The sequence below is a fragment of the Felis catus genome, chromosome A3 (genome assembly GCF_018350175.1).
Source record: "Felis catus isolate Fca126 chromosome A3, F.catus_Fca126_mat1.0, whole genome shotgun sequence".
In the NCBI taxonomy this organism is placed as follows: Eukaryota; Metazoa; Chordata; class Mammalia; order Carnivora; family Felidae; genus Felis; species Felis catus.
This window is the reverse complement of record NC_058370.1, coordinates 88,278,244-88,290,425: the sequence shown is the minus strand read 5'-3', so window position 1 is coordinate 88,290,425 and position 12,182 is coordinate 88,278,244. Positions and strand designations below refer to the sequence as shown.

General features: G+C 48.5%; 1 long non-coding RNA gene across 3 annotated transcripts in view; it reads right to left on the bottom strand.

Moving 5' to 3' along the window:
• The window catches only part of LOC123384497, a 69,970-nt gene extending 60,664 nt beyond the window's left edge, over positions 1 to 9,306 (bottom strand). For 2 of the 3 annotated variants that reach the window (XR_006595662.1, XR_006595663.1), the window contains exons 1-4: positions 8,858 to 9,293; positions 7,735 to 7,828; positions 6,350 to 6,553; positions 2,869 to 2,998 (exon numbers count right to left, since the gene is read on the bottom strand). This is a non-coding gene — a long non-coding RNA (uncharacterized LOC123384497). Of the gene's footprint in view, positions 1 to 2,868; positions 2,999 to 6,349; positions 6,554 to 7,734; positions 7,829 to 8,857 lie in introns of all 3 variants that reach the window. The other variant, XR_006595664.1, reaches the window with a different exon arrangement.
• Between the last annotated feature and the right edge of the window lie 2,876 nt (positions 9,307 to 12,182).

Sequence of the window (12,182 nt, the reverse complement as noted above, 5' to 3'; positions counted from 1 at the left end):
CCTGTCTAACTTGGATTTCCCTTCATAGACTGACAGAGATCCATGCTATGTGTTTGCCATTCGACGAGTGGGTCTGAGTGTCCTCATTTCCCAGACGGAGAAAGCAAGTCTCAAAAGGTTGGGTGACTAGCCTGTCAGGACGCAGTCAGTCCTGGACCTCTGGCCTTCCAGCCTGCAGTCCTTTCCCCAGACAACCTCACCATAGCCTCCTGGTGTTCACCCCAAGTAAAATCCAGGAGCCGGCACAGGAACTGGGACAAAGAGGAGGAGGACACTGGGGCCGAGGCCTTGACCCCAAGTTCCTATTTATAATCCTTGTTCCGGAGACGGCCACTTAAACACACATTCCTGATAACTGAATAATCTTTGGCACCAAGCAAAAAATAGCCTGTGGCCCAGACCACAATTGCACAGCTGGAGCGGGGTGAGCAGGGGCGACACAGGGCCCCAATGGTGCGGGACAGGCTTCTGAGGGGGGAGAGGGGTGGCAGGCGGGGCTGGGGTTGGGACAAGTGAGTGGAACTGCAAATATAGCAGTTAAATATAGCCTTGCCGACCTGGACATGGTGCCAGCCTCCTCTACAGAGAACGTTTCCCAAATCGGCTTGGGTCTCCTTTTCCCAAAGGAAATGAGAGCTAGAGACTTGAAGGGAGGAGCAGGAGGGATCTTGATGGCGATGGAGCCCAAGGCTCTGGAGCAGCTTCCAAACAAACTGCAAACCAAGAAAAGTAGCTCTGCTGGCATCTTCGGGAACTGCCAGTCTGATGATAGAGGCATGGCTGTGCCCTGAGGCAGATAACAGAGGACATCTCATTCCCCAAACCAGCTGATCAAGACCCCATGCATCTTCCAATTCCAGGAGGACTGATGCTGAGGCCTCTTCTCCAAGAAAGCTCAGGCCAACGCAGAAATGTAAGTGAGAGACATGGAAAATTGTGGAGTCCAGAATCCTGAGGGATCTCTGAAGCAAGCAGGAGGGGCCTGACCCAGGCAAGGGCCCCAGAGAAAGCAGCCACGGCCCTTCCCTCCCTCACCTAGCCAGCCCCAGAATGAGCCAAGGTGCTGCTTGAGCTAACACTCTTGACAAACTTTGCTCTGCTCTTAACTGTTTCCTCTCAGGACCCTTCAGCTGCTCCTTTGGGGCACAAGCTCAGTTCTGAGTTCTAAATTTTGGAAAGTCTGTGTGCCCCTTCTTCAGTAATGACTAAGACACATGACTGCAGGCCTCGGGCCCTCCTGCCTACGTGGAGGCATCCCCTGTATTCTGAGGCCATTCTAGGCAGGGCTCACTCACAGTTGGGGAGAAGTGTCCTCACTTATCTGCTCACCATAAGCCATCTGAAGAAGTCTCACTCCAGCTTCTGCTGCCACTGTCCCTTGAGAACCCCCTCCATGCCCAGGTGTCTCCAAGCTCTCAAGGTCGCCACGCCTACGGAATGTCAAAGTACTGCTTTCTGTCCCATCCTCCCTGGGCGAGGGTCTGATTCATCATTTCTCATGAAGAAATGAAGAGAACAACATCCTCATCACCATTACTGTGCTTATGGGTCCTGAAGCATCACCGCCTGGGCCCAAACTTCCACAATGTCCAGTGGTTTCTCTCTATCGAGAGTATGATCCACACTTAGCACATTGTGCTTGCCCTTTCTTCAACAGCCTTCCAAGAGGAAGGTGTGGTCTTTTGAGAAGCAGTGCCCCACTCCTCACTTGAGAAGGTGAGATGCCCAGGCCTCCCTCATTGTCCCTGACAGCCAGGGCCAGGTACTCAGCACAGCTCAGCAAGGAGCATGCCAAGAGCCACCCCTCAGCCTTCCCAGGCTATGGCTGTCAGTGGTTCTGCAATGTTGCAGGGGAATGGGCCAGGCCACGCAGGTCCGGCGCCGTCAACTCTGGGGTCCCAGCACAGTGACCCTGGCCCTTCGTTCCACAAAGATGCCCCAAGAGCCACCGTGTGCCAGGCGGTATGCCAGTTACTGAGAGCAGCAGAGGGAACGAGAGCCAGGAGTCGCCCTGGCAGCTGCTCACAACCAGGTGTGCCAAGAGCACTGATGGAGAGCAGCAGGAAGCCTAGCCAATGGCAGATAGGGATTGGGAAGGCCTCTGGAGGCCAGGGAGGAAGAGGAGGTGAAGGACTCTAGACAGTGAGCCTGTGTGTAAAAGGCCCTGAGGAGGGGAAAGGAGGCCACTTGAGGATGTGGAAGAAGGGCAATCTGGTGCTCAGAATGCAAGGGGAGAGAGAGGAGATTAGAAGGCAGGGTGAGATTAGAAGAGGGAGTGGGGGCCAGATCATGCCCTGGGGCCAGACTCTTCCTGAGAGCAACAAGAAGCCCCACAAGGGTTTTAAGCAGGGGCTGAGCTGATCTATTTATAGGTGAAAAGGATCCTTTGGGCACAGTATGGAGAGTAGGCCGGAAGGGCCTAGACAGAATGTGGGCAGACCAGTTAGGAAGAACTTGCAGATGTCCAGGTGAGCAATGACGGTCACCTGAACTCAGGTAACAGAAGGAGGAGGTAGAGAGAGGTGAGCAGTCCTGAGACGTATTTAAGAAATGGAAGCCATAAGTCATGGTGAATACTTGACGTGAGTAGGAGAGACAGAGAGAAGTAAAATATTCCCTCATTCAATCATTCATTCAACAGCAATGCCACGAGTTTCTAACACACGTGAAGTTCTTTGCTAGGCATTGGAGATATAGTAGTGAGCAAGACAATAAGGTCTCCTTGGAGGTTTACATTCCAGTGACATGGGGACAATGTAAAATAAACACGTAAACAAATGCGAGATCATTTTAGGTAGTGATAAATGCTATGAAGATAATAAAAAAAAAAGGATAAATAATAAAGAGGGATTCAGGGAAAGGGCTTACCTTAGGTAGGGTGTTCTTTGAAGCCATTTCCAGAGGAGAGGATTGAAATGCCAAGGCTCAGAGTGGGGATGAGCTTGCAGTCTTTGAGCACAGAAGGAAGACTGAGGTGACCAGGGTGTAGTTTGAGAAGCTTGGGGAAAAGGAGATTAGAGGATTAGGCACATGCACATGTTCAATATGCACACACACGCGCACACACACACACACACACGCACAGGCACACACATGCCTCCCAGGATTGTGCAGAGTTGACTTGATACAGCACAGATTTGGGGAGAAGATAAAGAAAGAAGAAAAGAAGGAAGAGAGAAGACAGAGAAGACACGAAAACCCATCACTGGGAGGTCATAAAACAAACACCGGCTCTCCACCGGAACCACCAACCAAATTTGCATCACTGTGAAATTTTATGTAACTGGGATCATACTTTTAGTCTGTTTTTTTTTCACTATTATATTATGAAAAGAGATAACTTTATAATCCAATGAAATGTGTTTACATAAGATATCAAAGACCTAAGGGTATATGCCATGGAGTTCCATACCAAAGAAAAGCTAAAGTAGCTATGTTAACATCAGACAAAAGAGATCTTAAGAAAAAGGCATTGCTATAGATAAGGTGATTCATTCACAATCATAACAGATTTAGTTCATCAGAAAGGCATAACTAGGGGCGCCTGGGTGGCGCAGTCGGTTAAAGCATCCGACTTCAGCCAGGTCACGATCTCGCGGTCCGTGAGTTCGAGCCCCACGTCAGGCTCTGGGCTGATGGCTCAGAGCCTGGAGCCTGTTTCCGATTCTGTGTCTCCCTCTCTCTCTGCCCCTCCCCCGTTCATGCTCTGTCTCTCTGTCCCAAAAATAAATAAACGTTGAAAAAAAAATTTTTTTTTAAAAGAAAGGCATAACTAGTTGAAATTCTATGCACCTAATAACAGAGCCTCAGAAATATGAATCCAAAAATTACCAGTACTTCAAAAAAAAAACTGACAAATCCACAATCACAGTGGGAGATTTTAACACATTCTGTTAGTAATTGACACACTAAAAAGAAAAGAAAATATCAGGGCACAGAAATTTTGAAAAACAGGATTAACAAACTTTGCTTAATGCACATATGTAGGAAACAGGACTCAACAAGTGCAGAAGATACATTTTTTGTTTGAATACACTTCGAAGATTTCTATAAACAGACCTTATACTTGGTTCCAAGGTCAATCTCAACAAATGTAAAAGAATGAAATCATTGAACATGCTCCCTAATCCCAGTGCAATTAAACAAGAAAAGTGTAACAAAAAAAGATAACAGAAAAATCCCCTTATGTTTGGAAATCAGGAAACACATCTCTATATAACCCAAGCGTCAAAAATAAATCATCTGGAATCTAGGAAATATCTTAAACTCTCCAATAGTGAAAATATTATATAGAAAAGTTTGTGATGTAACCAAAACAGGAAGAGGGAAATTTACTGTATTAGATATATTTCAAAAGGCTGAAAAATAATGAGCTAAATTAGAACAACACCAAAACAAACCCAGAAGATAATAAAAAGGAAATATCAAAAGTAAGAGCAGAGGGGCGCCTGGGTGGCTGGGTCCCTTAAGCCTCTGAGACTCTTGATTTCAGATCAGGCCATGATCTCACGTGGGGCTCCCTGCTGAGCTTGGAGCCTGCTTGGGATTCCCACCCCGACCCCCCTGCCGCTCCACCACTCATGTGTGTGTGCACCCTTTGTCTTCTCTAAAAATAAATAAATAAACATTAAAAAAAGTGAGAGAAGAAAATGACGAAATAGAAAACAAATAGAGAGGTTCAACAGAGAAAAATTGAGTCCTTGAAAGAACTAATACAATTGACAAACCACTAATGAGAATGACTGAGAGAAAGAGAGACAGAGAGACAAAATGAGAGAAGACAAGGCTAACCAACATCAGGATGAGAAAGTGGACGTCTCTGCAGACGCTACAAAGATTTGGAAGGACAAGAGACTGTGCTACAAAACAAAATGTATGAGAATAAAGTTGGATGCTGCTGTGGTGTCAAGCCAAATAAGAACCAAAATGACCTGTGGGGGCAGCAACCACAGTGGTAGCCAGCCGCCTGTCTGCCCTCCCCCAGCCAGCTGTCCTCCTGGCCCCAGCCAGACTGTTCCAGGTGGAAGCTTTTGCCTCTCTAGTCCTCAGAAGCTGAAGGGTCTCTGTGAACTTGACACAGACTTGCATTAACTCAATTTACCCAAGCCGGAGTATAAACCACACGCCCATTTGTTCTTCTGCAGCAGGGACTATCCCTTCCTAGTGCCTAGAATGCACCCTCCACTCCAGGATACCCATTCCCAAGGTCAGGATGTGGAATGGAATAGCAGAGTAGTTAAGTACATAAGGTCAGGAGCCAGGCTGCCTGGGTTCAAATCCTAGCCCTATATTTTAACTTAAGCTCTCTGTGCTTAAATTTTCTCACTACAAATTTGGGATAATAGATTATTGTGAAGATTTGATGAACTAACACACGTAAAGAGGTTAAAACAGTGTCTGGCCTACACTAAACAGTCAATAAATATTCATCATAACAACTGCGACTACCTGAGAAGACAAAGTCTTACCCAGAAGATGCTTGGTGAATGTGGAACTCAAAAGGAGTTGTGGATTGGTTTGGAAGGAAATTTTGCTTTGCTCTAGGGAAGCCCAATAAAACATCTCAACCTACAAGTGGACCCTCCTCTATTTTCTGAGCCTCTCTTCCCTGAACATGGCTGGAAAGCAGCAAGCTATTGTTTCTCTGATCTTTTTAATTCTGATCTCACCATTCCAACCCACCCGATCTCTTGTAAATGAGCTGAGCATCAATGAGTTAGGTCACAGTTGCTGTAGCTGTGAACTCAAAGGAGTTTCTTAATGCCCTGTACCTCAATTTCACATAAGTTTCACAAAATCATCTACATGGCTGGGTTGTTGTTCCTGTTATCTATTCCTGCGTAACACCACTTCAACCTTAATGGCTTAAAACAGGGGTCAGCAAACTATGGGCTCACTTTGTGGTTTTGTGCAGCCCACAGGCTTAGGATGGTCTCTTAGGTTTTTAAAGAGTTGCAAAATATATCAAAAGAATACTATTTCGTGACATGTTTAAATTATATGAAATTCAAACTTCAGTGTACATGAAGTTTTATTGGAACACAGCCACACCCGTCCATTTATGTGTTGCCTGTGACTCCTTTTGTGGGACAACAGAGTTGAATAGTTGCAACAGACACCTAAGGGCCCACAGAGCCCAAAATATTTACTATCTTGTCCTTTACAGAGGAAGTTTTCTAGTCTCTGGCTGAAAATATCAACTGTCATTTATTTCCCTCACAAATCTGCAATTTGAGCAGCACTCGGTGGGGATGGATTATCTCTGCTCCTTTCAGTGTCATATGAGGTGGCTCAAGGCTGGGAGTGAGTCACCCAGGGGAGGAAACTGTCTGAAGCCCCGCTCACTCACCTGTCTGGTGGTGGGTGGCAGCTTACAGCTGGGACCTCTGCTGGAACCGTTGGTCAGGTCACCTATGCGTGACCTCTCCGTGTGGCTCTCTGGCTCCCTCACTGCATGGTTCCAAAAGCAATGTCCCAAAGGTTGCCTTTTCTCTTGGGCAGAGGAACAGCGTTGCAGAGGGTCACTGGTTGTTTCAGGGGATGAAGAATGGGCCTGGAGGGGATGAGGGTTGTCACCCAGCCGTGCTGAAGGCCCACACACAGTCACGCACATCTGAAGAGCCCTCGCCATGGGCCACGTTCCATGCCAAAGCCTGGCCTCCAGATGCCAAGCTCCGGTCAGGGCCACATCTGCCATGGTTCCCATAGGACCCCCCAGACTGCAGCCATGTGCAAGAGTCCTGTCAGTTGTGAGCGCAGGCCTTCCAGTTATAGGGACACATGGCCTGGCAGATCGGCTGCTCCCCAATGCCAGGCCTCAGCAAAGTATTCAGAACTCAGAGTTGCAAATGTCAAGACATTGTATGTGTCTCCATTGGATGAGCGACTGGGCAACCTTTCATCATTTAGGGCTTTGCGAGATCACAGTCTCATCCACATCAGTTACACTGTAGATAAACTGCTTCCCAGTCACACTCAGCCCTAATTCTGGTCACATCAGTGTGACCTCAGACTGACCACAACCGTGGCCACAGACCAACCCTGACTCAGACTGATTCCAACCCTAGCCAAGACCAACCTCTGACACTGGCCACAAAGCTGACCCTGTCCAAAGACTAATCCTGACCTTAGCTACAAAATTGACCCTGACCCTGAACCACAGACCCTGACGTCTGACCTTGGAATAGGGTTAGAGGAATGCACCAAACCATAGCACAGCCTCATGGGCCCAAAGGTGCACCAGTCTAGCTACACTTGAGTGACAGCCATGTGGGCCAGGAGCAAGAGGATCCATCCTGAGCAAACCCAGGGCTACCTGCAGCAAGCGGGTCCTGAGTGACTGCTCCCAGGCAAGGTGACTCAGAAGCACCTTCCAGAACATTTGAAAGGGCCAAGTAGTTGCCAAATACACCAGCTTTGCTTGGCCTCTGGACCTTTGCCCTGGAGTTCCCACCACCAAACAGGTTTTCTACACTTTTGCTAACTCTAATCCTGCTACATCCAGTGCCACCTGCCCGAGGAGGCTGGTCCTAATGGTCCACTTAGGTTTTCAAAGGTCTTTGTCCCGCATGATCCTGATAGGAAGTGTCCTCTAAGAGGGTCACTGAAGAATTTTTCTTTCCAACTTTTTAACTCAACACTAGAGACAGCACCTTCCACTTGTTTCCCCCAACACAATTCAATAGAGACCACTCTGCCATTATTTAAACACAATTTCACTATCTTCTTGTGTACCTTGTTGCCAGGGAGAAGTCTGGTGCCAATCTGATCGGGGTTTCCTTTTGTAGGTAATCTGTTCTCTTTCTTCCAATGAGTCAGGAGGAAAAGGCTAAGGGGCAGAAGGGGCAAAGAGTTCATCCCGTGGGACAATGGGGGTGTGGACAATGGGGTGGAGCCTGTTTGAGGGTGCCTTGGTCATGCTACCCACCCCCCCCCCCGCCTCAACTACTGCACCTGTGCTCCAAGCACCACCTGCTCCTTCTTCTCCCGTATTCCTGAGCCTTGACTCCTTAAGAACTAGGGTGCTCTCCATTCACAGCTTCTACTCTCAGAGCTCTGCATTTCCGCTCTGTCATGGCAGAGGGCCAGTCCTCATTCCTGCAGGGCTGGCCAGGGGACACTGCACACACATGTGAGTATCTGCTATGCATATTTATCTGCAAGCATGTGTGTATGAATGTGTGTGACTGTGTGTTTGTACATGTGCACATTTATGTGTGTACATATATATAGACACGGATGAGTGAGTATGTGTGAGGTATCTAGATGTAAGTGTGCCTGTGTTCAGTACGTGTGTGGGTGTGCGTGGATTATGTGGATATTGTGAATGTGTTATATATGGGATGTATCTACATGTGTGTTTGAGAATATGTTGGTCTTCCATCCCCAACCAGCAGTGTGCTTCTTGGGGGAGGCACCCTGCAGTGCCCCTCACCTGTGTTTCCTGCAAAGTCCTTGGACTGGATATGGCAAATTCCCAGCAAACCTTCAGGGCGTGGGTCCAGTGGGACTCCATCCCAGGCCTCCCGAGTCTGTGGCCAGTAGCCCTGATAGAGCCAGAAACCTGTCAGCAATTCAGTGCCTATGGGTGGCCTGGAAGGAATAAGGCTACCAGGAGCCTTTGGGGGTGGGCTTTTGCCTCAAAATTATTACCCCAACACCAAGTCCAAGTTCACGGGACAGTTGTTGCCAGCATATAGCACCTGCCACTAATGCTGCTCTTCTCTCCCCAAATCCTGCTCCCAGGCCCCAAATCCCAAGCCTGTCAGCATGAAAAGCACTAGCTCCTGCTTTCCCACTCCACCACTAACTCCCAGATCCACCTGCCGCACTCCACTTTCCATACGCGCACCCTTACAGAGAACGGGAAGAAGGAGACTGTGTGTCTTCCATCCCCAGGAAGTTCACATTTTCCACAGCCAGGATTCTGAGCAGGCCCGAGGGGGAAAACCAAAGAGCACCCTGAGAAAAGATCCCGCACTTCAAGGTAAAACTTCAACCTCCATCTCAGCTCTGTCTGCCACCCATGAACCAAATCTGAGGTTTCAGAAACCTCTCCAGGTTCCGCTGCACCCTATAGCTGGGAAAGATTATTAGAGAGTGAATCACTTCATCTGTCTCTCAAGGGCTATCAGGAGTTTAGGAGCCCAGCACACAGGTTCACACTCTGACACACACTACCCTTCTGACCAGGTGGAGAGAGAAGCAGAAAGTGAAGCGTCCTGAGAAGAACGTGAGGCGCCATGGGAGGGGCGTGAGGCATCCTGGGAGGGGCGTGAGGCACCCTGGGAGGGGCGTGAGGCACCCTGGGAGGGGCGTGAGGCATCCTGGGAGGGGCGTGAGGCACCCTGGGAGGGGCGTGAGGCATTCTGAGAGGAGGCTGTGATTTGGTTACATCCCAGCTGAACTGCTTATTAGCTTTATGACCTCCGGCAAAGTTTTCTTTAGTTTAGCCTCCTTATACATGGTGACAACTTAAAATCCAAATTGGAACACTCATAAGAGTGACGCTATTAATAATTGTACCCAGACAACAGGTATGAATCCCAACCATTCCAGGCAAATGGGGACATGTGATCACCCTACGACCTGCGATCACCCTGTGTCACCTACAGTAGTGACCATGAGGAGCAGGAGGGAAGAATTCCAAAGGGAAGAGCCCCTGCTAGATTTGCAGGCATTCCATCTGGCCACCAGCCAGGGGCTGAAGGTGAAGGGAGGGAGAAGGCAGCGGGAGGTCCCACCGCCTCGAAGCCCTTGTGCTCGGGGCCTCTTGCCCTGTCCCCGCCCCACTCACCTCCACATGCCCCGATTCTCCGACTGGAAGGCCGCACTGATGCCTTTAGCAGCAGCCCAGGTTTATCTCCAGGGGAGTGCTAGGTTCAAAGATCAGATAAATTTTCTGGCAGACGTGGGACTGATGGCCGACTGCCAGAGGTAGGAATGGCCCCGCCGGCGCGGGGTCAGCTGGGTTATTTTGACTCCTCGACATGGGGTGAGGGGCCTTGGGAAGGAGAAGTCTATAGTGTAGAGGGAGAGAGACTCCTGTCTCTGATGAGCTGAACTTGGCTTTGCCTTCCAGCTTGGAATAGGAGAGGGAGAAGGAGGAACTGGGGCAAGGAGCTGGAAAAGGAAGGGGGAGAGGGAGTTGGGAAAAAGAAACCTGGAGAAGGACCTATTTTAAAAGTCACTCATTTGGTTCCAGCTCTCCCCCACCACACCCCAAAGCTCAGGCATCGGGCCATAGGGTGTGGTGACAAGGTGTGTGTGGTCTGTGACAGGAAACCCTTAGGCATCCAGGGTGGCTGGGGAGAGGCCAGGTAGGGAGGGGGTGGGCAGAGCCAAGCATAGGTCACCACAGCCTGTCCCCTGTCTCATCACCCTGAGAGTCCCTAGACCAGTGTCTTCAAACTTTTGATAGTGACACACTTGTTATGTATGCTGCAACCTAGAACACATAAAGATTCCCCCAAAATATTTGCCCTTATTAAGTCAATGCATCCTATATTTTCAATTCCACTTTCAATTCCATTTTAAAATGCTGATTGTAAGTCAGGGCATTGTTTTCACAATCTACTATGGGTCATGACCTATGATTCTGAAAACCACTGCTCCAAACTAGTACTTTTCAAACTTTAATGACCCTACTTGTAAATTACCTGGGAGCTTGCCAAATGCAGATTCTGATTCAATTCGTCTGCAACCTGAGACTCTGCATTTCTAATAAGCTCCCAGGTGATACAATGTTGATCCTAAGATCCGGAGTAAAAGGCCCTGGATCACAACTTCCTGATCAGCACCAATTCTAGCAAAGGGCTTGGGGATCATGTATGCAAGATGAAAGGGGAAGGGGAAGGGTACCCACACTAAGGGTTGCCCACCACTCAGCAGCCTCCAGGCAAAGCTGCAACTGAAATGTAGCAAAGACATGATGGCATAGGATAGCAATGAACTGCCCTCCAGGGGCCCAGGCTGTCTGTACTGCTCTGATAGAGGAGCCAAGGGAGAGTACAGCTGCCAGTCAGCATTACCTAGGCCTTACGGGAAGGAAGGAAGGAAGGAAGGAAGGAAGGAAGGAAGGAAGGAAGGAAGGAAGGAAGGAAGGAAGGAAGGAAAAGGGAGGGAGGGAGGAAGGAAGGAAGGAAGGAAGGAAGGAAGGAAGGAAGGAAGGAAGAAGGGAGGGGGGGGAAGAAAAGAAAAGAAATTGTAGGGGTGCCTGGGTGGCTCAGTCAGTTAAGCCTCCAACTTCGGCTCAGGTCATGATCTCATGGTTCATGAGTTTGAGTCCTGCATCAGACTGTGCTGACAGCTCAGAGCCTGGAGCCTGCTTCGGATTCTGAGTCTCTCTCTCTCTCTCTCTCTCTCTCTCTCTCTCTCTCTCAAAAATAAACATTAGAAAAAAATTCTTTAAAAAAAAGAAATTGTAGGTTTGGGGACCTCACTCAGCAATCTAGCAGGCAAGGTTGACAATGTCAGATTGGGATTACTCATCAGAAATCCAGCAGTAACCGGGGCGCCTGGGTGGCGCAGTTGGTTAAGCGTCTGACTTCAGCCAGGTCACGATCTTGCGGTCTGTGAGTTCGAGCCCCGCATCGGGCTCTGGGCTGATGGCTCAGAGCCTGGAGCCTGTTTCCGATTCTGTGTCTCCCTCTCTCTCTGCCCCTCCCCCGTTCATGCTCTGTCTCTCTCTGTCCCAAAAATAAATAAACGTTGAAAAAAAAAATTTTTTTAAAGAAATCCAGCAGTAACCAAGAAGAGCTGCCTTGTTAATGTTCCATTATCTGGGTGCAACAGTAATGCTGACCTTGCCCATAGGTACTTAGGTTAAAAAAGCTATGCAGCAATTGATTAGGGCAGTGGGTCCCAAATAGAGCTCTACAAAACACTATCTCAAGAAGATCAACGAAAAATGAATTCCAAGGTCAAATGTTTTGGGGAAACACAGCATGTTATCTCCTCCAGCCCCACTTAGAGTATCCTTGTTTACAGTGGAAGGCAATGATAAGACCTGCAGTCAAGAGCCCTGTTTAATGTGCTTGAATTCATCCTTTCTCACACAACCATGGAACTCTTATTCTCTTTAACCTATTGGTATGGACTGAACTGTGTCCCTTCAAAATTCCTATGGTGAAGCCTCCAATATGACTGTATTTGGAGATAGGGCCTTTAAGTACATAATTAAG